Source organism: Pseudophryne corroboree, assembly GCF_028390025.1.
Source record: "Pseudophryne corroboree isolate aPseCor3 chromosome 7 unlocalized genomic scaffold, aPseCor3.hap2 SUPER_7_unloc_3, whole genome shotgun sequence".
In the NCBI taxonomy this organism is placed as follows: Eukaryota; Metazoa; Chordata; class Amphibia; order Anura; family Myobatrachidae; genus Pseudophryne; species Pseudophryne corroboree.
The window spans coordinates 1,225,480-1,253,037 of NW_026967612.1; the positions used below are offsets into that span (position 1 = coordinate 1,225,480).

The 27,558-nt window shown below is 43.9% G+C and overlaps 11 non-coding genes and 1 pseudogene across 11 annotated transcripts; 10 read left to right on the plus strand and 2 right to left on the minus strand.

Annotated features, from left to right (window-relative positions):
* Positions 1-158: 158 nt before the first annotated feature.
* TRNAS-ACU (transfer RNA serine (anticodon ACU)) lies at positions 159-232 on the minus strand. Its single transcript has one exon. It is a non-coding gene; the product is annotated as a tRNA-Ser (tRNA).
* A 2,265-nt stretch (positions 233-2,497) lies between these two features.
* TRNAS-ACU (transfer RNA serine (anticodon ACU)) lies at positions 2,498-2,571 on the minus strand. The gene has a single exon. It is a non-coding gene; the product is annotated as a tRNA-Ser (tRNA).
* Positions 2,572-19,386: 16,815 nt separating this feature from the next.
* Positions 19,387-19,550, plus strand: LOC134986352 (U1 spliceosomal RNA). The gene has a single exon (XR_010192246.1). It is a non-coding gene; the product is annotated as a U1 spliceosomal RNA (small nuclear RNA).
* Positions 19,551-19,702: 152 nt separating this feature from the next.
* LOC134986412 (U1 spliceosomal RNA) lies at positions 19,703-19,865 on the plus strand. Its single transcript, XR_010192298.1, has one exon. It is a non-coding gene; the product is annotated as a U1 spliceosomal RNA (small nuclear RNA).
* Positions 19,866-20,540: 675 nt separating this feature from the next.
* On the plus strand, positions 20,541-20,704 carry LOC134986402 (U1 spliceosomal RNA). The gene has a single exon (XR_010192289.1). It is a non-coding gene; the product is annotated as a U1 spliceosomal RNA (small nuclear RNA).
* Positions 20,705-20,856: 152 nt separating this feature from the next.
* On the plus strand, positions 20,857-21,019 carry LOC134986417 (U1 spliceosomal RNA). Its single transcript, XR_010192302.1, has one exon. It is a non-coding gene; the product is annotated as a U1 spliceosomal RNA (small nuclear RNA).
* Positions 21,020-21,689: 670 nt separating this feature from the next.
* Positions 21,690-21,853, plus strand: LOC134986382 (U1 spliceosomal RNA). Its single transcript, XR_010192274.1, has one exon. It is a non-coding gene; the product is annotated as a U1 spliceosomal RNA (small nuclear RNA).
* Positions 21,854-22,005: 152 nt separating this feature from the next.
* LOC134986454 (U1 spliceosomal RNA) lies at positions 22,006-22,168 on the plus strand. Its single transcript, XR_010192329.1, has one exon. It is a non-coding gene; the product is annotated as a U1 spliceosomal RNA (small nuclear RNA).
* Positions 22,169-22,838: 670 nt separating this feature from the next.
* LOC134986353 (U1 spliceosomal RNA) lies at positions 22,839-23,002 on the plus strand. Its single transcript, XR_010192247.1, has one exon. It is a non-coding gene; the product is annotated as a U1 spliceosomal RNA (small nuclear RNA).
* Positions 23,003-23,154: 152 nt separating this feature from the next.
* LOC134986462 (U1 spliceosomal RNA) lies at positions 23,155-23,296 on the plus strand (annotated as a pseudogene).
* A 692-nt stretch (positions 23,297-23,988) lies between these two features.
* Positions 23,989-24,152, plus strand: LOC134986367 (U1 spliceosomal RNA). The gene has a single exon (XR_010192260.1). It is a non-coding gene; the product is annotated as a U1 spliceosomal RNA (small nuclear RNA).
* A 152-nt stretch (positions 24,153-24,304) lies between these two features.
* On the plus strand, positions 24,305-24,467 carry LOC134986473 (U1 spliceosomal RNA). Its single transcript, XR_010192344.1, has one exon. It is a non-coding gene; the product is annotated as a U1 spliceosomal RNA (small nuclear RNA).
* Positions 24,468-27,558: the final 3,091 nt, after the last annotated feature.

Genomic DNA, 27,558 nt, shown 5'->3' on the forward strand with positions numbered 1-27,558 from the left:
TGCTAAATTGTGCTTCCTAGCTGTTTTTATAAAATCACTGAATCAAATCTAAATCTGATTACATCAGAGAAGGCCAGGTACCCTACACCATAAGAGGGGGTTTGAAATTTTGACTTGTCTACTTAAAGATCACCAAAATCTGATAACAAGGTCAATTACGTCCCTGGGTGGGATTGAACCACCAACCTTTTGGTTAGTAGCCAGACACACTAACCGATTGCGCCACAGAGACACTTTGTAAAAAGTACATACTGACAAAGGCTAATAAGCATACATCTAGAACGTTTCCTAGAAAAACTTTAAAAAGTCAATAATCTTGAGAGTTTTTGTAAGATGTTTCTTCCATCAACCAACGAAGAAACACATTGGTACTTTCCCATGATGACTGAGTGCTTCAGGATCTCTTGCACTTACATGTGCAGCAGAGTACTGCAATGGAAGCATGCTGGGCCCCTAACCCAGAGGTAGGCAGATTGAAACTATCCTTTGCTCTATGCATTTTTTTTTTTAATTTAAGTAATCAAAACTGGGATTGATATTTTTGCTCTTTTATTTTTACTTAAAGTACAATAACTTTTACCATTTTAATTTGTTTTAATAGTATATTGACAGTATAGTTTTCTTTAAAAAATCCACTTAATTTTCTTTACCCTATTATTAAAAGGGTAATTGACAAAAACAAACTACATTGTCACCAGAAGAGCAATACAAAATGTACAAGTGATATATTAAAATCATCTTTCCAGCTTGAATTTCAATGATGCATTGGGGCAACGATTTTGTGAGAAACATCTTCACCCTTAAATAAAGATTTTCTTAATTCCTTACCTGTGTGCTAATTAGATATCACCTTGTTTTCACATTAAACAGACTTCCACATGAGAACGCAGCAAGGATGCAGTGGCGTTAATGTTTCCTGGTGTCAACCCGTATTATTTCAGTAGACATTGAAATGAGGATGCATCTTGCTGCCTTTCCAATGAAGCAAATTTAGTTTAGTAATAGGTGAAAAACCATCCCTACAAAGGTGTTAATCAGAGACTTGGCTTTGTGGACACTTTTCAGAGAACAAATTTGTTAGCATAAAAATAAAGCCAGAAAATTAAGAGCTGTTTAATCACTCAATTGGATTTTTTTGCCAGCATATTTCTTTTTCTCTGCAACCCACTGCTAAATTGTGCTTCCTAGCTGTTTTTATAAAATCACTGAATCAAATCTAACTCTGATTACATCAGAGAAGGCCAGGTACCCTACACCAGAACAGGGGGTTTGAAATTTTGACTTGTCTACTTAAAGATCACCAAAATCTGATAACAAGGTCAATTACGTCCCTGGGTGGGATTGAACCACCAACCTTTTGGTTAATAGCCGTGCACACTAACTGATTGCGCCACAGAGACACTTTGCAAAAGTCCATACTGACAAAGGCTAATAAGCATTCATCTAAAACGTTTCCTAGAAAAACTTTAAAAAGTCAATAATCTGGAGAGTTTTTGTAAGATGTTTCTTCCATCAACCAATGAAGAAACACATTGGTACTTTCCCATGATGAGTGAGTGCTTCAGGATCTCTTGCACTTACATGTGCAGCAGAGTACAGCAATGGAAGCATGCTGGGCCCATAACCCAGCGGTAGGCAGATTGAAACTATCCTCTGCTATATGCATTTTTTTTTTGTTAATTAAAGTAATCCAAAACTGGGATTGATATTTTGGCTCTTTTATTTTTACTTAAAGTACAATAACTTTTACCATTTTAATTTGTTTTAATAGTATATTGACAGTATAGTTTTCTTTAAAAAATCCACTTAATTTTCTTTACCCTATTATTAAAAGGGTAATTGACAAAAACAAACTACATTGTCACCAGAAGAGCAATACAAAATGTACAAGTGATATATTAAAATCATCTTTCCAGCTTTAATTTCAATGATGCATTGGGGCAACGATTTTGTGAGAAACATCTTCACCCTTAAATAAAGATTTTCTTAATTCCTTACCTGTGTGCTAATTAGATATCACCTTGTTTTCACATTAAACAGACTTCCACATGAGAAAGCAGCAAGGATGCAGTGGCGTTAATGTTTCCTGGTATCAACCAGTATTATTTCAGTAGAAATTGAAATGAGGATGCATCTTGCTGCCTTTCCAATGAAGCAAGTTTAATTTAGTAATAGGTGAAAAACCATCCCTACAAAGGTGTTAATCAGAGACTTGGCTTTGTGGACACTTTTCAGAGAACAAATTTGTTAGCATAAAAATAAAGCCAGAAAATGAAGAGCTGTTTAATCACTCAATTGGAATTTTTTTGCCAGCATATTTCTTTTTCTCTGCAACCCACTGCTAAATTGTGCTTCCTAGCTGTTTTTATAAAATCACTGAATCAAATCTAACTCTGATTACATCAGAGAAGGCCAGGTACCCTACACCATAACAAGGGGTTTGAAATTTTGACTTGTCTACTTAAAGATCACCAAAATCTGATAACAAGGTCAATTACGTCCCTGGGTGGGATTGAACCACCAACCTTTTGGTTAGTAGCCAGACACACTAACCGATTGCGCCACAGAGACACTTTGTAAAAAGTACATACTGACAAAGGCTAATAAGCATACATCTAGAACGTTTCCTAGAAAAACTTTAAAAAGTCAATAATCTGGAGAGTTTTTGTAAGATGTTTCTTCCATCAACCAACGAAGAAACACATTGGTACTTTCCCATGATGACTGAGTGCTTCAGGATCTCTTGCACTTACATGTGCAGCAGAGTACTGCAATGGAAGCATGCTGGGCCCCTAACCCAGAGGTAGGCAGATTGAAACTATCCTTTGCTCTATGCATTTTTTTTTAATTTAAGTAATCAAAACTGGGATTGATATTTTTGCTCTTTTATTTTTACTTAAAGTACAATAACTTTTACCATTTTAATTTGTTTGAATAGTATATTGACAGTATAGTTTTCTTTAAAAAATCCACTTAATTTTCTTTACCCTATTATTAAAAGGGTAATTGACAAAAACAAACTACATTGTCACCAGAAGAGCAATACAAAATGTACAAGTGATATATTAAAATCATCTTTCCAGCTTGAATTTCAATGATGCATTGGGGCAACGATTTTGTGAGAAACATCTTCACCCTTAAATAAAGATTTTCTTAATTCCTTACCTGTGTGCTAATTAGATATCACCTTGTTTTCACATTAAACAGACTTCTACATGAGAAAGCAGCAAGGATGCAGTGGCGTTAATGTTTCCTTGTGTCAACCTGTATTATTTCAGTAGACATTGAAATGAGGATGCATCTTGCTGCCTTTCCAATGAAGCAAGTTTAATTTAGTAATAGGTGAAAAACCATCCCTACAAATGTGTTAATCAGAGACTTGGCTTTGTGGACACTTTTCAGAGAACAAATTTGTTAGCATAAAAATAAAGCCAGAAAATTAAGAGCTGTTGAATCACTCAATTAGATTTTTTTTGCCAGCATATTTCTTTTTCTCTGCAACCCACTGCTAAATTGTGCTTCCTAGCTGTTTTTATAAAATCACTGAATCAAATCTAACTCTGATTACATCAGAGAAGGCCAGGTACCCTACACCATAAGAGGGGGTTTGAAATTTTGACTTGTCTACTTAAAGATCACCAAAATCTGATAACAATGTCAATTACGTCCCTGGGTGGGATTGAACCACCAACCTTTTGGTTTATAGCCGTACACACTAACTGATTGCGCCACAGAGACACTTTGCAAAAGTACATACTGACAAAGGCTAATAAGCATTCATCTAAAACGTTTCCTAGAAAAACTTTAAAAAGTCAATAATCTGGAGAGTTTTTGTAAGATGTTTCTTCCATCCACCAACGAAGAAACACATTGGTACTTTCCCATGATGAGTGAGTGCTTCAGGATCTCTTGCACTTACATGTGCAGCAGAGTACTGCAATGGAAGCATGCTGGGCCCATAACCCAGAGGTAGGCAGATTAAAAATATCCTCTGCTATATGCATTTTTTTTGTTAATTAAAGTAATCCAAAACTGGGATTGATATTTTTACTCTTTTATTTTTCATTAAAGTACAATAACTTTTACCATTTTAATTTGTTTTAATACTATATTGAAAGTATTGTTTTCTTTTAAAAATCCACTTAATTTTCTTTACCCTATTATTAAAATGGTAATTGACAAAAACAAACTACATTGTCACCAGAAGAGCAATACAAAATGTACAAGTGATATATTAAAATCATCTTTCCAGCTTGAATTTCAATGATGCATTGGGGCAACGATTTTGTGAGAAACATTTTCACCCTTAAATAAAGATTTTCTTAATTCCTTACCTGTGTGCTAATTAGATATCACCTTGTTTTCACATTAAACAGACTTCCACATGAGAAAGCAGCAAGGATGCAGTGGCGTTAATGTTTCCTGGTGTCAACCTGTATTATTTCAGTAGACATTGAAATGAGGATGCATCTTGCTGCCTTTCCAATGAAGCAAGTTTAATTTAGTAATAGGTTAAAAACCATCCTTACAAAGGTGTTAATCAGAGACTTGGCTTTGTGGACACTTTTCAGAGAACAAATTTGTTAGCATAAAAATAAAGCCAGAAAATTAAGAGCTGTTTAATCACTCAATTGGATTTTTTTTGCCAGCATATTTCTTTTTCTCTGCAACCCACTTGCTAAATTGTGCTTCCTAGCTGTTTTTATAAAATCACTGAATCAAATCTAACTCTGATTACATCAGAGAAGGCCAGGTACCCTACACCAGAACAGGGGGTTTGAAATTTTGACTTGTCTACTTAAAGATCACCAAAATCTGATAACAAGGTCAATTACGTCCCTGGGTGGGATTGAACCACCAACCTTTTGGTTAATAGCCGTGCACACTAACTGATTGCGCCACAGAGACACTTTGCAAAAGTCCATACTGACAAAGGCAAATAAGCATTCATCTAAAACGTTTCCTAGAAAAACTTTAAAAAGTCAATAATCTGGAGAGTTTTTGTAAGATGTTTCTTCCATCAACCAACGAAGAAACACATTGGTACTTTCCCATGATGAGTGAGTGCTTCAGGATCTCTTGCACTTACATGTGCAGCAGAGTACAGCAATGGAAGCATGCTGGGCCCATAACCCAGCGGTAGGCAGATTGAAACTATCCTCTGCTATATGCATTTTTTTTTGTTAATTAAAGTAATCCAAAACTGGGATTGATATTTTAGCTCTTTTATTTTTACTTAAAGTACAATAACTTTTACCATTTTAATTTGTTTTAATAGTATATTGAAAGTATTGTTTTCTTTAAAAAATCCACTTAATTTTCTTTACCCTATTATTAAAATGGTAATTGACAAAAACAAACTACATTGTCACCAGAAGAGCAATACAAAATGTACAAGTGATATATTAAAATCATCTTTCCAGCTTGAATTTCAATGATGCATTGGGGCAACGATTTTGTGAGAAACATCTTCACCCTTAAATAAAGGTTTTCTTAATTCCTTACCTGTGTGCTAATTAGATATCACCTTGTTTTCACATTAGGGTAATCTCCTGTTTGCGGTCAGCACACTCTTTGAGGGTAGCCGTATCCTGGGACGGGAGGGCTACCTTCTTGGATAAGCGTGTTATCCACGGGAGGATTCCCATCGTAACCTATCCGTTGATGGGAAAGGATACGCCATAAGAATCCTTTTGGAAATCTGCAGTCTTTTATCTGGAGATTTCCAAGCTTTTTCACATAACTCGTTCAGCTCGTGTGAGGGGGGAAAGGTTACCTCAGGCTTCTTTCCCTTGTACATATGTACCCTCTTGTCAGCGACAGGGGGTTACTCTGTGATGTGCAAAACATCTTTTATTGCCATAATCATAAATCGAATGGATTTTGCCAATTTTGGCTGTAACTTTGCATCATCGTAATCGACACTGGAGTCAGAATCCGTGTCGGTATCTGTGTCAACAAACTGGTATAGTGGGCGCTTATGAGACCATGACAGTCCCTGCAACATAGGATCAGGCATGGGTTGAGACCCTGACTGTCCCAAAGCTTCTGCCTTGTCTAATCTTTTGTGCAATGAGTTTACACTAGCATTTAAAACATTCCACATATCCATCCAATCAGCTGTCGGCGGAGACACCACATTCATTTGCTCCCGCTCCTCTCTAATATAGCCTTCTTCCTCAGACATGTCGACACACGTGTACCGACACACCACACACACAGGGAATGCTTTTTCTGAAGACAGTTTTCCCACAAGGCCCTTTGGAGAGACAGAGAGGGAGTATGCCAGCACACACCCCAGCGCTATATAACCCAGGAATAAAACAGTAACTTAATGTTTGCCCAGTAGTGCTGCTGTATGTAATTTGCGAATTATGTGCCCCCCCCTCTTTTCAACCCTCTTGTCTAACATGGTATAAGCAGGGTAGAGTCCGGGGAGCTTCCTCTCAGCGGTGCTGTGGAGAAAAAATGGCGCTGGTGAGTGCTGAGGGAGAAGCCCCGCCCCCTCGGAGGCGGGCTTCTGTCCCGCTTAAACTGTAAAATTGGTGGGGGCTCATACATATATACAGTGCCCAGCTGTATATATGTTATATTTTTGCGAAAGAGGTTTATATTGCTGCCCAGGGCGCCCCCCCTGCGCCCTGCACCCATACAGTGACCGGAGTATGTGAGGTGTATGGGAGCAAAGGCACACAGCTGCAGTGCTGTGTTTTACCTCAGTGAAGATCATGAAGTTTTTCTGCCGCCTCTGAAGTCTTCTTTTCTTCTCATACTCACCCGGCTTCTATCTTCCGGCTCTGCGAGGGGGACGGAGGCGCGGCTCTGGGACGGACGGCGAGGGTGAGATCCTGCGTACCAATCCCTCTGGAGCTAATGGTGTCCAGTAGCCTAAGAAGCAGGACCTTGCAACTCAGAGAGTAGGGCTGCTTCTCTCCCCTCAGTCCCTCGATGAGGGAGTCTGTTGCCAGCAGTGCTCCCTGAAAATTAAAAACCTAACAAAATACTTTCTGTCAGAAAGCTCAGGAGAGCTCCTGAAAAGCACCCAGTCTCCACTGGGCACAGTATCAAACTGAGATCTGGAGGAGGGGCATAGAGGGAGGAGCCAGTGCACACCCAGAACTAAAGTCTTTCTTAAAGTGCCCATGTCTCCTGCGGAGCCCATCTATCCCCATGGTCCTTACGGAGTCCCCAGCATCCTCTAGGACTTTAGAGAAAATAGGATTTTAATACCTACTGGTAAATCCTTTTCTCTTAGTCCGTAGAGGATGCTGGGCACCCGTCCCAGTGCGTACTGTGTCTGCAGTTATTAAATGGCCCTTAACTCCAGAACATTTATGTGGAGACAACTTTCCTGACTTGACCATCTTCCTTGGATGTTTTCCCCCTGTGTGACTGCTCCCCAGCCTCGGAGGGTTGCATCCGTGGTCCCTAGGATCCCGTCCTGGATCCCAAACCATCGCCCCTCTAGGTGGTGAGAACTGTGCAGCCACCAATGGAGTGAGATTCTGGTCTTGGAAGACAGGATTATCCTCCGGTGCATGTGTAGGTGGGATCCGGACCACTTGTCCAACAGGTCCCACTGGAACACTCTGGCATGGAGCCTGCCAAACTGAATGGCCTCGTAGGCCGCAACCATCTTCCCCAGCAACCGAATGCATTGATGGATTAACACTCTTGCTGGTTTCAGAATTTGTTTGACCAGACTCTGGATCTCCAGAGCCATTCCACTAGAAGAAAACCTCTTCTGTGTCCAGTATCACTCCCAAAAGCAACAACCGCGTCATTAGGACCAACTGCGATTTTGGCAAGTTTAGGAGCCAACCATGTTGTTGAAGAACTGTCAGGGAGAGTGCAATGTTTTGCACCAACTGGTCCCTGGATCTCGCCTTTATCAGGAGATCATCCAAGTACGGGATAATTGTGACTCCTTGCTTGCGAAGGAGAACCATCATTTCCGCCATCACCCTGGTGAAAATCCTCGGAGCCGTGGACAGACCAAACGGCAACGTCTGAAATTGGTAATGACAATCATGAATTGCAAACCTCAGGTAGCTTGATGCAGTGGCTAAATGGGAACATGTAAGTAGGCATCCTTTATGTCTACCAAAACCATGAAATCTCCTTTATCCCCCGGACTGGAGATCACTACCCTGAGAGATTCCATCTTGAAATTTAATTTCTTTAGGTAGAAATTAAGGGATTTCAGATTTAAGATTGGTCTGACTGAGCCGTCCGGCTTCGGGACCACGAAGAGGCTTGAATAAAAACCTTCTCCCTGCTGACTAAGGCTGATTTGAACAATCGGTGAGGGGGAACTTCTTGAAACCCCAGTTTGTACCCTTGGGACACTATTTGTAAAACCCACGAGTCCAGGTCCGAATGAATCCAGAACTGACTGAAGAGTTTTAGACGTGCCCCCCAGTGGCGGAACTAGCGAGCAGTGGGCCCATGTGCGACAAAATGGCTTGGGCCCCCCTCCATCCCATCCCATCCAAGTCCACCCCCTCACCCCTGGAGAGGATCTGGTGAGGGGGGCCTGCTCAGGGAAGTGGATACCTAGCAACAGTGCCGTAACTAGACATTTTAGCAGTGTGTGCAAGAAACGGCATTGGAGCCCCACCCCTGCATGCAAAACAGGGGCAGTGCGCGCCGTAGGCGCGTGCAAAAAAACATAGTGGCGTGGCTTCGTGGTTAAGGGGTGTGGCCACAAAATAATACCAATTCATAAAACGGTGCACAGTAGTCTCCATTATTCAAATTACGCCCCACAGTAGCACCACTACACCAGGTAGAGACCCTTTTACACCTTACGGCGGACAGCGTCCTCTTTTTACACATTACAGCAGACAGCGTCCCCTTTTTACACATTACGGCAGACAGCATCCCCCTTTTTTACACAACGGCAGACAGCGTGCCCTTGTTACACATAGCGGCAGACAGCGTACATTTTTTTCACATAACGGCAGACAGCCTGCCCTTGTTAAACATAGCGGCAGACAGCGTACACTTTTTTCACATAACAGCAGTCAGCCTGCCCTTGTTACACATAATGGCAGACATCGTACACTTTTTACACATTACAGCAGACAGCTTGCCCTTGTTACACATTACAGCAGACAGCTTGCCCTTGTTACACATTTTGGCAGACAGCGTGCCCTTGTTACACATTACGGCAGACAGCATCCCCCTTGTTACACATTACGGCAGGCAGATTCCCCCTTGTTACACATTGCGGCAAGCAGATTCCCCCTTTTTACACATTGCGGCAAGCAGCTTCCCCCTTTTTACACATTGCGGCAGGCAGATTCCCCCTTTTTACACATTGCGGCAGGCAGTCCCCCTTTTTACACATAGCTGCAGGCAGATTCCCCCTTTTTACACATAGCGGCAGGCAGATTCCCCCTTTTTACACATTGCGGCAGGCAGTCCCCCTTTTTACACATAGCTGCAGGCAGATTCTCCCTTTTAACACATTGCGGCAGGCAGATTCCCCCCTTTTACACATAGCTGCAGGCGGATTCCCCCTTTTTACACATAGCGGCAGGCAGATTCCCCCTTTTTACACATAGCGGCAGGCAGATTCCCCCTTTTTACACATAGCGGCAGGCAGATTCCCCCTTTTTACACATAGCGGCAGGCAGTCCCAAGAAAGAAAGAGAAGAAAGAAAGAAAGAAAGAAAGAAAGAAAGAAAGAAAGAAAGAAAGAAAGAAAGAAAGAAAGAAAGAAGAATTATACTTACCCTCTCCGCTGGCTCAGGCTCCTCGTGCAGCTTGACGATTCCCGGGCAGTAGAGAAGGAGGAGGAGGGAGGTAGAGGAGGGAGCCGCAGCAGCGCTGTGTTATTGGTGGAGGCGCTGCTGCTGCTGCCCCTCTGCTTCACTATAGGCTGTTCTCGGTAGACAGCCTATAGTGAAGCAGAGGGGCAGCAGCAGCAGCGCCTCCACCAGTAACAAAGCGCTGCTGCGGCTCCTTCCTTCACCTCCCTCCTCCTCCTCCCCCCCCCCCCGTGCCGCTGCTCCTCTCATCTCCAAGCGACCCTCCTCCCTCTTCGTGTATTACAGAGGCGGCAGCGTGTCTGGTGCTGCGGCTGCTGCCCGTAGTGCCCTGGCCTGATCTGTTCGTTACGACGGGCGGGCGGGCGGCGGGAGTCGCAGGACGCAGACCCGACGGGAGCGCTGGTGTGCGGCTGCGGCATGATACAATGAGTCATTGTGACTCATTGTAATGCCGGCGGCTGTGGGCCCTTGAGTGCGGCGGGGCCCCAGTGCAATGCACTGCCTGCCCTGCCAGTAGTTCCGCCCCTGGTGCCCCCCACTGGTGTGGGCTCCTGCAAGAGAGCCCCAGCGTCATGCAGTGGATTTGGCAGAAGCAGAGGACTCTGCTCCTGCGATCTTGAAGAGGCTTCTTGGAGTCAGCATCAGCATTCCCTTGGTGAATCCACAATGCCCTCCTATCCGAGACTGCCATGAAATTGGCCCGTGAGCACTTGTGCCCGGTGTAGGATTTTTAAATATGTGTAGTTTACTGTATGCAAGGGTTTAAAACCTTTTAGGAACTGAGATCTAAGGTGTATTACATGTAGTTTAAAAAAAACAAAAAAGGTTTATTTTATGGCAGTAGTTTCCAAACTGGGGTTCTTGCACTGGTAGCATAGTTTGGTGGTCCAGGACCAATTAAAATTATTTATACTTTATTAAATTGGCAAAACCATTCCCTCACAACATAACTGAACCTGAGGATGACATGCTATAAACACAATTTACTTAATTTTATATTTTTTTCTGAATTTCTCAATAAAAAAAACTTTGGCCTAGGGGTGCCGTGAAACAAATTTTGATACTATTTATTTATATAGTGCTCTTTCTCCAACAGGACTCAAGGCGCTTGAGATATGGCTTCTGGAACTGAACACAGGATTCTAAATGTGGCTGTACCAAGGACCTATACAGTGGCATTACAGGTTGAGTATCCCTTATCCAAAATGCTTGGGACCAGAGGAATTTTGGATATCGGATTTTTCTGTATTTTGGAATAATTGCATACCATAACGAGATATTATGGTGATGGGACCTAAATCTAAGCACAGAATGCATTTATGTTTCATATATACCATATACACACAGCCTGAAGGTCATTTTAGCCAATATTTTTTATAACTTTGTGCATTAAACAAAGTGTGTGTACATTCACAGAATTCATTTATGTGTCATATACACCTTATACACACAGTCTGAAGTTCATTTAATACAATATTTTTAATAACTTTGAGTATTAAACAAAGTTTGTGTACACTGAGCCATCAAAAAACAAAGGTTTCACTATCTCAGTCTCACTAAAAAAAGTCCGTATTTCGGAATATTCCGTATTTCGGAATATTTGGATATGGGATACTCAACCTGTATTACTTTTTTCTGCTACTGGTTCTTTACCTATGCAAACAAGCATCTGACTTGCCTTTCCTATTGCTTTGTTACATTGCTCACCTGAAATAGTAATACTTAGATAGCTTTCCTCTTGCCATTATAATGCCCTTAATATTATAGTTAGCCTTTGTATTTTTGAGACGTGTATGATTTTGCATTTTTTGGCATTAAATGTTGCCATGTTCTTGACCATTCCTCTAGTCCAGGGGCGGAACTGCCAGAGACAACGGAGTCAGTTGCCGCCGGGCTCCAGCCCTAAAGGGGCTTCCTCCATTGCCCTCCGGCTGTTACGTGCCCTTCCTACTAAATAGACAAAGGCGCTACCAGCAGGGTCTCGCAGTTTGTACATTCCATGCCATAACACCCTTCTTTCCACCTTTTTCAAGACCCAGCCCAGCAGCCTCGCCGCTGCCACCACCGCTAGCTGCAGCACTGCCAGCGGTGGGGTGCCCCTGCTTCTTCTCACACCACAGATAGCTGGGCAGCACTGCAACTGCCTGCCTGATTGCTCCGCCCCCTTCCGGCTCCCAAGCACCTCTGCTGCCCAGTGATCCAGGAGCCTGCTGCTAGGAAGAAGTGGCCGAGCTTCAGCAAGCGAGTCTGGACACTGGCGGAGGAAGCCATGATAACCAGATAATGGGGAGTGGAGAGCCAGTTCCAAGGTAATACTTTATACAGCTGGTTGAGATCCTGGTCGGTGGATATGGATTCCAAGAAAACCCTGGAGGTGCTTCCTTTCAAGGGAGACACTCTCTTTGGAGAAGACCTCAATAAGATTGTAGCTGATCTGGCTACTGCTAAAACAGCTTGCCTACCTAGTATGACTCCTACCACGCAGAAGGCTAAAAGTACTTTCCCTTGGCCCTTTCATCCTCAAGGTAAAGCGTACCCAAGGTCAGGCATACCCAAAGCAAGCTCATGCTTCCAGACCTGCCAAGCCCAGACTGAAGCAAGCCTGGGCTGCCCATCAGCCTGCTTCCAAAACGGACAAGCCTGCCGCATGACGGTGCAGGCCTCCCTCTGGGGGATCCCAGGGTGGGGGGCCCGACTTCTAGGTTTGGCATAATTCTAAGCTAGAGAATTCTGTTTGGAGCTCACCTTGTACTTTGTGAAGAAATAATCAGCATTGTGGCTGAGCAGATACATGTAGTGTGTGGCTGCAAACTGCATGGATCTGCTGCGTTGTAATACTTTTTTTTTCAAAGTACCAATAGCTTCATATAATGTTCACAATTTTTATGCAGGATCAAATAGCTCAATAGGTAGGGTGTTTGATTAGAATTCAACAGGTTATAGGTTTGAATCCTGGGTATGGTAGTTTGAGATGTGTTATTTAATAAAGTATGTTGTTCTGACTGCCGGCATCCTATCACCTGGGATATCATACTAAATAAATGGAGTTGATCAATTTTTTTTATTTTTTTTTTAAACTAGGGACAATTTCCAGATACTTTTCTTTATAACTGAGATTGCCCCCTGGAACTTCACATCAGTTGACAACTATGCATGAGTGGGCAGTGCTTGCTCTGGATCTGCCCACCCATTTATGTGCCGTCATAAAAGAAAGCACAACTGACAGTTATCCTGGGCGTACACTACACAATTATCTGTCAGGCTATCTATCCAGTCTGGATGGATGGAATGAAAATCTGGTAATGTATAGGAGCAAATGTCAATTAACCATTTGCTCCCAAACACTAGAAAAGTGGTCAAAAATGGTCATTACACAAATTAGTTAAACCCAAAATTTAACCAATTTGTTTAGGGGACCATTTTTGTCCATTTTCTAGTGTTTGAGAGTAAATCGTTGATGGTCATTTGCTCACATAGATAACCGGATTTCTATTCCAACCAGCCAGTGTTGGAGATATGGTCTGCCAGATTACATAATGCATACCAGAGCCATAACTAGACTTTTTGGTGCCCTGTGACAGATAATTATATGCCCCCCCCTCCCCATTTTTGCAATATGGACAAAAGGCGCATGCCTTGTGGGGAAGGGGCATAACAAGATTGCTCTCAGAGAAAGCACATGAGATATGAAGATATATCTAGTATACTTGACACTCAATGGTTTGTGGTATTGCCGGGGTGCCCTCCTTAAATGCATATACAGTCACACATGGCGTGTTTGTGCAAATGGCATATCAGCAGTCAGCACTAACTGGTGACATGCCATTTGTACAAGTAAGCCATGTGTGACTAATATATAAACATACTTTATTAAATAACACCTCAAACTATCATACCCAGGATTCAAACCTATAACCTGTTGAATTCTAATCAAATACCCTACCCATTGAGCTACTTGATCCTGCATCTATTCTAACCTCCAAAAACAGATTCAGTTGCATTTTCCAGCGTGTTTTGTTTGCGCCTTTGCAAATGTCTTACATCGACAAACTTATTTAGTACTATTTTGCAAATAGGGTTACATTGTCGCAACATTGTGTTCCCTAATTGCTTGATTTTTTTTAAATGCAACAATTGATAAAGACACCTGATAATTGCTCTGTGGAGTCTTATTTTGTGTCTACTTCTTATCTACATTTAATTCCCTACCTCTAATCAAGGCATTTTTAAATGCTGGGGGCTGCCAGGACGTGAGGCCTACCTAGACTTTAGATCTGAATTTGAATGTACTTGTGAACTAACTTAATTTCCTACTTCTAAATTCATTCCTAAATTCACTACTTACATTAATCCTGTAGTTGGGCATTTTGAGCCTTCAATTGTGGGCATTGTTTTGTGTCCAGACCAGCAGCTGGTGGTGTGCATTTGCTGGAAAGGCATCGAAGACCTCCGATATGCTGCATCTCCTGATGTGTGTCTCCCTCAAGTGGCTGTCAGCAAATGCATGCTAGACACCCCATTCCAAGCTGATTGTGACATCACGGAACATGCATCATAGAACAGGCATGCTAGAATATGGGTCTTCAACCTGCGACCCTCCAGCTGCTGTGGAACTACATATACCAGCATGCCCTGCCTCAGTTTTAGCATACCTTAATAGCAAAACTGTGGCAGGGCATGCTGGGATGTGTAGTTTCACAGCAGCTGGAGGGCCACAGGATGAAGACCCATGTGCTAGAGCCAAGCCGCAGGTACATTGAATGCTAGCAAGCTGAATGTTTAAATCCTTTTTGTTCCGCAGCATTCCAATGTGGAAGATTCCATGGAACCAGAGATTATTCCATTGAGAAGGACATGCTGCCTGGATGACTGCACTGTGCAAATTAAGTCACGGAGCCAGTTGGCTTGTGGGTGGCTCTGGTGACTGGGTATTTGGGTGGGCGGTGTGTCGGAGGTGGAGCACATGCAAATGAATGTGTATCATCCAGCTAGTGAGAGTGAAAACTCATGCAGGAGTGTGCCTGCTTGTCAGTGGGTTATGCACCTTGCCAGGCGTCAAATCTCCATGGAGCAGCTGGAGGGGACAAGAGCAGGTTTGCAAAATATAGATAGAAGAGCATATATGCTGGCGCATTCTCCATGATTGTGTCAGCTTATGTTTTGGTGCACTGCACTTTCCTTCACTAAGTTTTAGCCATTTTGGTTAAACGCAAGTGTAGTGGCTTCTCGCCCTTTTTGCTGTGATCTTGTATCGTGGTTGAAGGGTCTGCTGGAGGGATTGTTTTCTTCATTGGCGAGAGACTGAAGATATTCCAGGATGGAAGGCTTGGGAACACTATCCGTTTTTCAGTTGTGGAAGAGTTGAAAGACCGGATTGGACTACATTCTATAGTAAAGGATATCTTTGTATTTATTAATCCTCCCTTTATATGTGTCTGTCTTTCAATAAAGCTTCGGGCTTGTGATTCCCTCACCCTCTTACACTCCACACCCATAGCCTTATTAACTGTTGTATTATTGTATTGTTTAAATGTATAGTGCAGTTCATGATTTATAGTGTAGGCTGGCCTGTGCTGTAGTTCTTGAACTGTACTATACCGACAGCATTTGTATTGTGTTTTGGCTGTGCTGCAACACGGTACTTATGTGTGTAATGTTTATGTATGTTTTTTTGCTTCTTTATGTCAATAAAGACTGCTTTTTCAATCCAATATCTGAAAACAATCAATGTTTATCTTTGATGGCAATAGAAGTGGTATGATATTTGCTGCTTTTGAAAGGCAATATCTGATATGTCCCCTATCTGGGAACCATATATTAAATGGCTTTTCAGAAAAGGGAGATGGGAGAAGAGCTTTCAGTACTTGTAGGACCGATGCTCATTTCCTATTCTAGCCTTCAAAAACAGATTCAGTTGCATTTTCCAGCGTGTTTTGGATGCGCCTTTGCAAATGTCTTACATCGACAAACTTATTTAGTACTATTTTGCAAATAGGGTTACATTGTTGCAACATTGTGTTCCCTAATTGCTTGATTTTTTAAATGCAACAATTGATAAAGACACCTGATAACTGCTCTGTGGAGTCTTATTTTGTGTCTACTTCTTATCTACATTTAATTCTCTACCTCTAATCAAGGCATTTTTAAATGCTGGTGGCTGCCAGGACGTGAGGCCTACCTAGACTTTAGATCTGAATTTGAATGTACTTGTGAACTAACTTAATTTCCTACTTCTAAATTCATTCCTAAATTCACTACTTACATGAATCCTGTAGTTGGGCATTTTGGGACTTCGATTGTGGGCATTGTTTTGTGTCCAGACCAGCAGCAGGTGGTGTGCATTTGCTGGAAAGGCATCGAAGACCTCCGATATGCTGCATCTCCTGATGTGTGTCTCCCTCAAGTGTCTGTCAGCAAATGCCTGCTAGACACCCCATTCCAAGCTGATTGTGACATCACGGTACATGCATCATAGAACAGGCATGCTAGAACATGGGTCTTCAACCTGCGACCCTCCAGCTGCTGTGGAACTACACATCCCAGCATGCCCTGCCTCAGTTTTAGCATACCTTAATAGCAAAACTGTGGCAGGGCATGCTGGGATGAGTAGTTTCACAGCAGCTGGAGGGCCACAGGATGAAGACCCATGTGCTAGAGCCAAGCCGCAGGTACATTGAATGCTAGCAAGCTGAATATTTAAATCCTTTTTGTTCCGCAGCATTCCAATGTGGAAGATTCCATGGAACCAGAGATCCTTCCATTGAGAAGGACATGCTGCCTGGATGACTACACTGTGCAAATTAAATCACGGAGCCAGTTGGTTTGTGGGTGGCTCTGGTGACTGGGTGGTTGGGTGGGTGGTGTGTCGGAGGTGGAGCACATGCAAATGATTGTGTATCATCCAGCTAGTGAGAGAGAAAACTCATGCAGGAGTGTGCCTGCTTGTCAGTGGGTTATGCACCTTGCCAGACGTCAAATCTACATAGAGCAGCTGGAGGGGACAAGAGCAGGTTTTCAAAATATAGATAGAAGAGCATATATGCTGGCACATTCTCCATGATTGTGTCAGCTTATGTTTTGGTGCACTGCACTTTCCTCCACTAAGTTTTAGCCATTTTTGTTAAGCTCAAGTGTAGTTGCTTCTCGGCCTTTTGGCTGTAATCTTGTATCGTGGTTGAAGGGTCTGCTGGAGGGAGGGATTGTTTTCTTCATTGGCGAAAGACCAAAAATATTCCAGGATGGAATGCTTGGGAACACTATCCGTTTTTCAGTTGTGGAAGAGCACAGAGGTCGGATTGGACTACATTCTATAGTAAAGGATACCTTTCTATTTATTGCCCCTCCCCTTATATGTGACTGTGTTACAATAAAGCTTCGGTCTTGTGATTCCCTCACCCTCTTACACTCCACACACATAGCCTTATTAACTGTTGTATTATTGTATAGTTTAAATGTATAGTGCAGTTCATGATTTATAGTGTAGGCTGGCCTGTGCTGTAGTTCTTGAACTGTACTATACCGACAGCATTTGTATTGTGTTTTATCTGTGCTGCAACACAGTACTTATGTGTGTAATGTTTATGTATGTTTTTTTGCTTCTTTATGTCAATAAAGACTGCTTTTTCAATCCAATATCTGAAAACAATCAATGTTTATCTTTGATGGCAATAGAAGTGGTATGATATTTGCTGCTTTTGAAAGGCAATATCTGATATGTCCCCTATCTGGGAATCATATATTAAATGGCTTTTCAGAAAAGGGAGATGGTAGAAGAGCTTTCAGTACTTGTAGGACCGATGCACATTTCCTATTCTAGCCTCCAAAAACAGATTCAGTTGCATTTTCCAGCGTGTTTTGGATGCGCCTTTGCAAATGTCTTACATCGACAAACTTATTTAGTACTATTTTGCAAATAGGGTTACATTGTTGCAACATTGTGTTCCCTAATTGCTTGATTTTTTAAATGCAACAATTGATAAAGACACCTGATAACTGCTCTGTGGAGTCTTATTTTGTGTCTACTTTTTATCTACATTTAATTCTCTACCTCTAATCAAGGCATTTTTAAGTGCTGGGGGCTGCCAGGACGTGAGGCCTACCTAGACTTTAGATCTGAATTTGAATGTACTTGTGAACTAACTTAATTTCCTACTTCTAAATTCATTCCTAAATTCACTACTTACATGAATCCTGTAGTTGGGCATTTTGGGACTTCGATTGTGGGCATTGTTTTGTGTCCAGACCAGCAGCAGGTGGTGTGCATTTGCTGGAAAGGCATCGAAGACCTCCGATATGCTGCATCTCCTGATGTGTGTCTCCCTCAAGTGTCTGTCAGCAAATGCCTGCTAGACACCCCATTCCAAGCTGATTGTGACATCACGGTACATGCATCATAGAACAGGCATGCTAGAACATGGGTCTTCAACCTGCGACCCTCCAGCTGCTGTGGAACTACACATCCCAGCATGCCCTGCCTCAGTTTTAGCATACCTTAATAGCAAAAATGTGGCAGGGCATGCTGGGATGTGTAGTTTCACAGCAGCTGGAGGGCCACAGGATGAAGACCAATGTGCTAAAGCCAAGCCGCAGGTACATTGAATGCTAGCAAGCTGAATATTTAAATCCTTTTTGTTCCGCAGCATTCCAATGTGGAAGATTCCATGGAAACAGAGATCCTTCCATTGAGAAGGACATGCTGCCTGGATGACTACACTGTGCAAATTAAATCACGGAGCCAGTTGGCTTGTGGGTGGCTCCGGTTCACTGGGTGGTTGGGTGGGTGGTGTGTCGGAGGTGGAGCACATGCAAATGATTGTGTATCATCCAGCTAGTGAGAGAGAAAACTCATGCAGGAGTGTGCCTGCTTGTCAGTGGGTTATGCACCTTTCCAGACGTCAAATCTACATGGAGCAGCTGGAGAGGACAAGAGCAGGTTTGCAAAATATAGACAGAAGAGCTCTCCAGCCTAGTTTGCTGTCTGTTTCCACTTCTCTTTTCTTGAGCCGCTCCCTTATATGCCCTTGCGCACTATCCTGACTTCTCCCATCTGCTTACTTTGTGCCTTCCAACGCACAATGCGAACTACAGGTAGTGCTGCAGGGCCCACACCCTTTTACTTGCCATACAGAGCAGCTCTGGAGCTGTTACAGTGCCCAGCTTCTGCAAGAAATCAGCTTGAATGCTTCAGGGGCTGGGGCATAGCCAACATGAGCCCCACACCGAAGGAGGGTGGAGGTGTTTAATGCGAACTAGGGGTCATCCAAGCGCCGCAAAAGGCCGCCATGCCCTGCACGCCCCTTTTCTCTTTTCATATGCAGACGAGGGTTGAAGCCAACTTTGACCCACTGCTTGGATGACATCACCATATGCAAATCCATCTGCTGCAGGCCTTCCCCCAGGAATGCTTGCACTAGTTGTTGCATTTGGTTTGTTGTTTGGGGGTGCTTCAGTATTAGGCAGCCTTCTGCCCTCCCATGTTCATCTGAAAATATGTGTTCTCCCTGCAGTTGTTGTCCCCAGATGAGAGTTCCCTTGTGCTGCCTCAGTTGAATCTTCTTTACTTGACAGAGATGTGCCTGAGCAGCGGCCCTCCCCAGCCCTATCCCAAATCATACTTATTTTGCATAGGAGATACCATGGTCATGAAGATTGCTCTCCCAGGGTGAGGTTCATTCATTGCATTCTGGGTATGCTGACCCCTGTGATTTCCCCAAATGTGGGAAACTTGACTGCATTATTTGTGGTAGTGGGGGACTGTGTTTGTGCTTTCCTCTGGTCAGCTCTGGTAAAAGTCAGATTTCTTTGTCTCAGATCTTCCTCTAGCCTTGTTCTTCTTTCGAGAGTTCCCTTGTGCTGCCTCAGTTGGATCTCCTTTACTTGACAGGGGGGTGCCCAAGCAGCGACCCTCCCCAGCTCTAGCCCAACTCCTACTTACCTGCCAGGTGAGATACTATGATCATGAAGGTGCTTCTCCCAGGGCAAGGCTCACCCATTGCACTCTGGGTGTGCTGCCCCTGTGATTTCCCCAAATGTGGGAAACTTGACTGCATAATTTGTGATTCCACTGGTCGGCTTTCATATAATTCAGATCTCTTTGTCTCAGGTCTCTCTCCAGCCTAGTTTGCAGTCTGTTTCCACTTCTTTTTTTTTTGAGCCCCTCCCTTCTATACCCTTGTGCACTATCCTGACTTCTCCTCCTGTCTGCTTACTTTGTGCCTTCCAATGCACAATGCAAACTACAGGTAGTGCTGCAGGGCCCACAAACTTTTACTTGCATTACAGAGCAGCTCTGGAGCTGTTACAGTGCCAAGCTGCTGCAAGAAATCAGCTTGAATGCTTCAGGGGCTGGGGCATTGCCAACATGAGCCCCACACCGAAGGAGGGTGGGGGTGTTTAATGCGAACTAAGGGTCATCCAAGCGCCGCAAATGGCCGCCATTCCCTGCATACCCCTTTTCTCTTTTCATATGCAGATGAGGGTTCCAGCCAACTTTGGCCCACTGCTTGGATGACATCACTGTATGCAAATCCGTCTTCTGCAGACCTTCCCCCAGGAATGCTTGTACTAGTTGTTGCATTTGGTTTGTTGTTTGGGGGTGCTTCAGTATTAGGCAGCCTTCTGCCCTCCCATGTTCATCTGAAAATATGTGTTCTCCCTGCAGTTGTTGTCCCCAGATGAGAGTTCCCTTGTGCTGCCTCAGTTGAATCTCCTTTACTTGACAGAGATGTGCCTGAGCAGCGGCCCTCCCCAGCCCTATCCCAAAGCATACTTATTTTGCATAGGAGATATCATGGTAATGAAGACTGTTATCCCAGAGTGAGGTTCATTCATTGCATTCTGGGTATGCTGACCCCTGTGATTTCCCCAAATGTGGGAAACTCGACTTCATTATTTGTGGTAGTGGGGGACTGTGTTTGTGCTTTCCTCTGGTCAGCTCTGGTAAAAGTCAGATTTATTTGTCTCAGATCTTCCTCTAGCCTTGTTCTATTTTCGAGAGTTCCCTTGTGCTGACTCAGTTGGATCTCCTTCACTTGACAGGGAAGTGCCCGAGCAGCGACCCTACCCAGCTCTAGCCCAACTCCTACTTACCTGCCAGGTGAGATACTATGATCATGAAGGTGCTTCTCCCAGGGCAAGGCTCACCCATTGCACTCTGGGTGTGCTGCTCTTGCGATTTCCCCAAATGTGGAAAACTTGACTGCATAATTTGTGTTTCCCCTGGTCGGCTCTCGTATAATTCAGATCTCTTTGTCTCAGGTCTCTCTCCAGCCTAGTTTGCTGTCTGTTTCCACTTCTCTTTTCTTGAGCCGCTCCCTTCTATGCCCTTGCGCACTATTATGACCTCTCCTGTCTGCTTACTTTGTGCCTTCCAACGTCAATGCAAACTACAGGTAGTGCTGCAGGGCCCACACCCTTTTACATGCTTTACAGAGCAGCTCTGGAGCTGTTACAGTGCCCAGCTGCTGCAAGAAATCAGCTTGAATGCTTCAGGGGCTGGGGCATAGCCAACATGAGCCCCACACCGAAGGAGGGTGGAGGTGTTTAATGTGAATTAGGGGTCATCCAAGCGCCGCAAAAGGCCGCCATGCCCTGCACATCCCTTTTTTCTTTTCATATGCAGACGAGGGTTGAAGCCAACTTTGACCCACTGCTTGGATGACATCACCATATGCAAATCCATCTGCTGCAGGCCTTCCCCCAGGAATGCTTGCACTAGTTGTTGCATTTGGTTTGTTGTTTGGGGGTGCTTCAGTATTAGGCAGCCTTCTGCCCTCCCATGTTCATCTGAAAATATGTGTTCTCCCTGCAGTTGTTGTCCCCAGATGAGAGTTCCCTTGTGCTGCCTCAGTTGAATCTTCTTTACTTGACAGAGATGTGCCTGAGCAGCGGCCCTCCCCAGCTCTATCCCAAATCATACTTATTTTGCATAGGAGATACCATGGTCATGAAGATTGTTCTCCCAGGTTGAGGTTCATTCATTGCATTCTGGGTATGCTGACCCCTGTGATTTCCCCAAATGTGGGAAACTTGACGGCATTATTTGTGGTAGTGGGGGACTGTGTTTGTGCTTTCCTCTGGTCAGCTCTGGTAAAAGTCAGATTTCTTTGTCTCAGATCTTCCTCTAGCCTTGTTCTTCTTTCGAGAGTTCCCTTGTGCTGCCTCAGTTGGATCTCCTTCACTTGACAGGGGGGTGCCCGAGCAGCGACCCTCCCCAGCTCTAGCCCAACTCCTACTTACCTGCCAGGTGAGATACTATGATCATGTAGGTGCTTCTCCCAGAGCAAGGCTCACCCATTGCACTCTGGGTGTGCTGCCCCTGTGATTTCCCCAAATGTGGGAAACTTGACTGCATAATTTGTGTTTCCCCTGGTCGGCTCTCGTATAATTCAGATCTCTTTGTCTCAGGTCTCTCTCCAGCCTAGTTTGCTGTCTGTTTCCACTTCTCTTTTCTTGAGCCGCTCCCTTCTATGCCCTTGCGCACTATTCTGACCTCTCCTGTCTGCTTACTTTGTGCCTTCCAACGCACAATGCAAATTACAGGTAGTGCTGCAGGGCCCACGCCCTTTTACATGCTTTACAGAGCAGCTCTGGAGCTGTTACAGTGCCCAGCTGCTGCAAGAAATCAGCTTGAATGCTTCAGGGGCTGGGGCATAGCCAACATGAGCCCCACACCGAAGGAGGGTGGAGATGTTTAATGCGAATTAGGGGTCATCCAAGCGCCGCAAAAGGCCGCCATTCCCTGCACATCCCTTTTTTCTTTTCATATGCAGACGAGGGTTGAAGCCAACTTTGACCCACTGCTTGGATGACATCACCATATGCAAATCCATCTGCTGCAGGCCTTCCCCAGGAATGCTTGCACTAGTTGTTGCATTTGGTTTGTTGTTTGGGGGTGCTTCAGTATTAGGCAGCCTTCTGCCCTCCCATGTTCATCTGAAAATATGTGTTCTCCCTGCAGTTGTTGTCCCAAGATGAGAGTTCCCTTGTGCTGCCTCAGTTGAATCGCCTTTACTTGACAGAGATGTGCATGAGCAGCGGCCCTCCCCAGCCCTATCCCAAATCATACTTATTTTGCATAGGAGATACCATGGTCATGAAGATTGTTCTCCCAGGGTGAGGTTCATTCATTGCATTCTGGGTATGCTGACCCCTGTGATTTCCCCAAATGTTGGAAACTCGACTGCATTATTTGTGGTAGTGGGGGGCTGTGTTTGTGCTTTCCTCTGGTCAGCTCTGGTAAAAGTCAGATTTCTTTGTCTCAGATCTTCCTCTAGCCTTGTTCTTCTTTCGAGAGTTCCCTTGTGCTGCCTCAGTTGGATGTCCTTCACTTGACAGGGGGGTGCCCGAGCAGCGACCCTCCCCAGTTCTAGCCCAACTCCTACTTACCTGCCAGGTGAGATACTATGATCATGTAGGTGCTTCTCCCAGGGCAAGGCTCACCCATCGCACTCTGGGTGTGCTGCCCCTGTGATTTCCCCAAATGTGGGAAACTTGACTGCATAATTTGTGTTTCCCCTGGTCGGCTCTCATATAATTCAGATGTCTTTGTCTCAGGTCTCTCTCCAGCCTAGTTTGCTGTCTGTTTCCACTTCTCTTTTCTTGAGCCGCTCCCTTCTATGCCCTTGCGCACTATCCTGACTTCTCCCGTCTGCTTACTTTGTGCCTTCCAACGCACAATGCGAACTACAGGTAGTGCTGTAGTGCCCACACCCTTTTACTTGCCTTACAGAGCAGCTCTGGAGCTGTTACAGTGCCCAGCTGCTGCAAGAAATCAGCTTGAATGCTTTAGGGGCTGGGGCATAGCAAACATGAGCCCCACACCGAAGGAGGGTGGGGGTGTTTAATGCGAACTAGGGGTCATCCAAGCGCCGCAAAAGGCCGCCATGCCCTGCACGCCCCTCTTCTCTATTCATATGCAGATGAGTGTTGAAGCCAACTTTGACCCACTGCTTGGATGACATCACCATATGCAAATCCATCTGCTGCAGGCCTTCCCCCAGGAATGCTTGCACTAGTTGTTGCATTTGGTTTGTTGTTTGGGGGTGCTTCAGTATTAGGCAGCCTTCTGCCCTCCCATGTTCATCTGAAAATATGTGTACCTCCTGCAGTTGTTGTCCCCAGATGAGAGTTCCCTTGTGCTGCCTCAGTTGAATCTCCTTTACTTGACAGAGATGTGCCTGAGCAGCGGCCCTCTCCAGCCCTATCCCAAATCATACTTATTTTGCATAGGAGATACCATGGTCATGAAGATTGTTCTCCCAGGGTGAGGTTCATTCATTGCATTCTGGATATGCTGACCCCTGTTATTTCCCCAAATGTGGTAAACTTGACAGCATTATTTGTGGTAGTGGGGGACTGTGTTTGTGCTTTCCTCTGGTCAGCTCTGGTAAAAGTCAGATTTCTTTGTCTCAGATCTTCCTCTAGCCTTGTTCTTCTTTCGAGAGTTCCCTTGTGCTGCCTCAGTTGGATCTCCTTCACTTGACAGGGGGGTGCCCGAGCAGCGACCCTCCCCAGCTCTAGCCCAACTCCTACTTACCTGCTAGGTGAGATACTATGATCATGAAGGTGCTTCTCCCAGGGCAAGGCTCACCAATTGCACTCTGGGTGTGCTGCTCCTGCGATATCCCCAAATGTGGGAAACTTGACTGCATAATTTGTGTTTCCCCTGGTCGGCTCTCGTATAATTCAGATCTCTTTGTCTCATGTCTCTCTCCAGCCTAGTTTGCTGTCTGTTTACACTTCTCTTTTCTTGAGCCACTCCCTTCTATGCCCTTGCGCACTATCTTGACTTCTCCCGTCTGCTTACTTTGTGCCTTCCAACGCACAATGCGAACTACAGGTAGTGCTGCAGGGCCCACACCCTTTTAGTTGCCTTACAGAGCAGCTCTGGAGCTATTACAGTGCCTAGCTGCTGCAAGTAATCAGCTTGAATGCTTCAGGGGCTGGGGCATAGCCAACATGAGCCCCACACCGAAGGAGGGTGGAGGTGTTTAATGTGAATTAGGGGTCATCCAAGCGCCGCAAAAGGCCGCCATGCCCTGCACGCCCCTTTTCTCTTTTCATATGCAGACGAGGGTTGAAGCCAACTTTGACCCACTGCTTGGATGACATCACCATATGCAAATCCATCTGCTGCAGGCCTTCCCCCAGGAATGCTTGTACTAGTTGTTGCATTTGGTTTGTTGTTTGGGGGTGCTTCAGTATTAGGCAGCCTTCTGCCCTCCCATGTTCATCTGAAAATATGTGTTCTCCCTGCAGTTGTTGTCCCCAGATGAGAGTTCCCTTGTGCTGCCTCAGTTGAATCTCCTTTACTTGACAAGGGAGGCATTTTGGATTTTTTCTTTGGGTACCCTTACACCTGATGGTCTGAATGAGAGCATCGAACTGAACAACATTGGCAGTCTCTGAAGATTTTATCTATTGATTTACCTAATATATTATTTATTGAATATCCATTTATTGTATGTTTAATAAATAAACAAAATTATTAGAAGTAGCTATTTTGGAAACAGCTTTCCTCTTAGGATGAAACTGTATAATCCTGTTGTGTGTGTTCCTTTAAAGTTCTTTAGTAAAATCCACTAGTAATGATGAACATCAGATTTCTTCCTCCATCCTCTTTTTACACTTTCTCTTGGTTCTATATATATATATTTTTTTCTATTTTTATTTTTCCCCCCCTCCTTCTCCCAAAAGGCCCCCCTCCCTCCCCCCCTCCCTGTTTTAAATTTTAAAATCTTTAAATATTTAAATCTTCGAATCCTTAAATTGTCTGTTTAATATTTATTTTTTCTTCAATTCTTTTTGTTGTTTAAACAGCAATGTAATTATTCCAGGGGTTAAAATAATGAAATATAGAAATAATATTAACAAAAATTAAAGGTAAAAATGAATTGATAGAATGATCCCATTAAAAGTAAATAAATAATATGGATGTTAAGCTGAGCGGGTTGGATTCGAACATGGGACTAGCTGCATAGAGTGCATTTTATGTTTCCCCTGCGCCACAAGAAATGCTTTAGTAGTGGCATGGATTTATGTTACCCTAAAAGGTTTTGATAAAGCTAAATATTTATCTTACTTAAAACCCTTTAAGAGGCCTAAGAACACTGTACGCTATTGACGTCTGGAGTACCGTAAGGGTATGCACGTTGCGTAGCAATCGCTTAGCGTAGCGTACGCTCGGGACCACGAGAAGATCACCAGCGGCGCAGACGCTCACAATGTTAAACCTTTACATGTAAACCATGAACAATGTATTATACAGGAAAAACCTTAGTGTAATAGTGGGGTGTAGATGCAACACAATGTAACCTTATTAACTTAAAGCTGTTCGAGCGTCTCCGACAGACCTGAGAATACTTAACACCATAAGAAATACACAAATGCCGGGCTTAGGGTCTAACGCCTTATATGAATGTTATACTTGCAAAAGAATAATACAATACAAGTCATACACTACCAATATAACATAGACTAACTAACCAGATAACTACACAGGAAATACAATACAATACAAGTACGTTTAAGGAAAAAAATGAGAGAAAGAGGAGAGGAGAGAGAGAGAGAGATATGGCCCACAATACCAATAAAGACAATATGATTGCGGAGAAAAACTTACGCACAAGGGGAACGATCGCATGCGCCTCTGGATATCCAGCTCCCGATTATCAGCAATGAGAACCGTTGAAGAGTGAGAGCTGGATATGATCGGCTTGTCTATTTATGCCCCACACACACAATACAATTCAATGGTCCCTACAATCTCATTGTTCATTGGACACAGGAATTCGTCTTCGCATTATAACAAAAGGTTATAGGTTGATTCATACAGGTGGGCTGTGACTATTTCCAACTGCTCAGGTGGGTGGGAAACTAGGTTTCCCGCCGCATGGATAAGTAAGTGCAAATAATAGTAAAAGTACATAAACTTCTTATGTCCATAACTATTCGCACGAGCGATTAATCTGCTTCAAACCAACACCGGAATATTGCTAATTAAATACTCTTCCGATGGATACTAAACACCACTGTATGACTCATGTCTGACCCTTCGTATCAAACAAAGAGGGATCTCTCTGTCCATGAACATGCTATATTAACTAAACTTTCAGATTCTATCAAAGGGACCATAATCTACAAAATACATTATATGGTTAAAATATATATCGATTGAGTCGCCCGCTAGACGCATACAAACTCTACCGTAAATCCGCATATCGTGCGCCTGCGGGTGCACGCGACTGCGAGTATGCGCACGCACGGGAGAGCTCTTGCACGCGCAGCGGGAGCTCGCATGAGGTGCAGATATGGCAGTGTGCATAGTGATATTTTTCTGACTTTGACAGTCCACCCTTTGGCAGTCAACAATAACTGCCACTTCCTAAAACATTTCAAAACGAGAAAAATATATATCAAGTGTAAATACATTTCTATGATTGGGTAAGGGAGGAGAGGAGAAGGTAGGAAAAGGGTATGACCTATTGAGATAGCAGAAGCATGTGTGTATGAATCCATGTTTGGGGGGTCATGTATTATCGTGCCGTACGTGTTTTAAATCAAGCTTCGAGGTATTGCGAAGTATACATTTGAATTCCTTCTTATCCCGTGGTACGGGTCTGTGGATGGGCTGTCAAACTTTACCGAGCTCTTTTCGGCTGTGGTTGTAACAAAATGGGGGAGCACATTTTTGGTGATGATACATGAATGGGGGAATATGTGAATGCTGATATCTGTGCGGGTATTCCCTATCGACTATGGGGTAAATTTACTAAGATTCGTG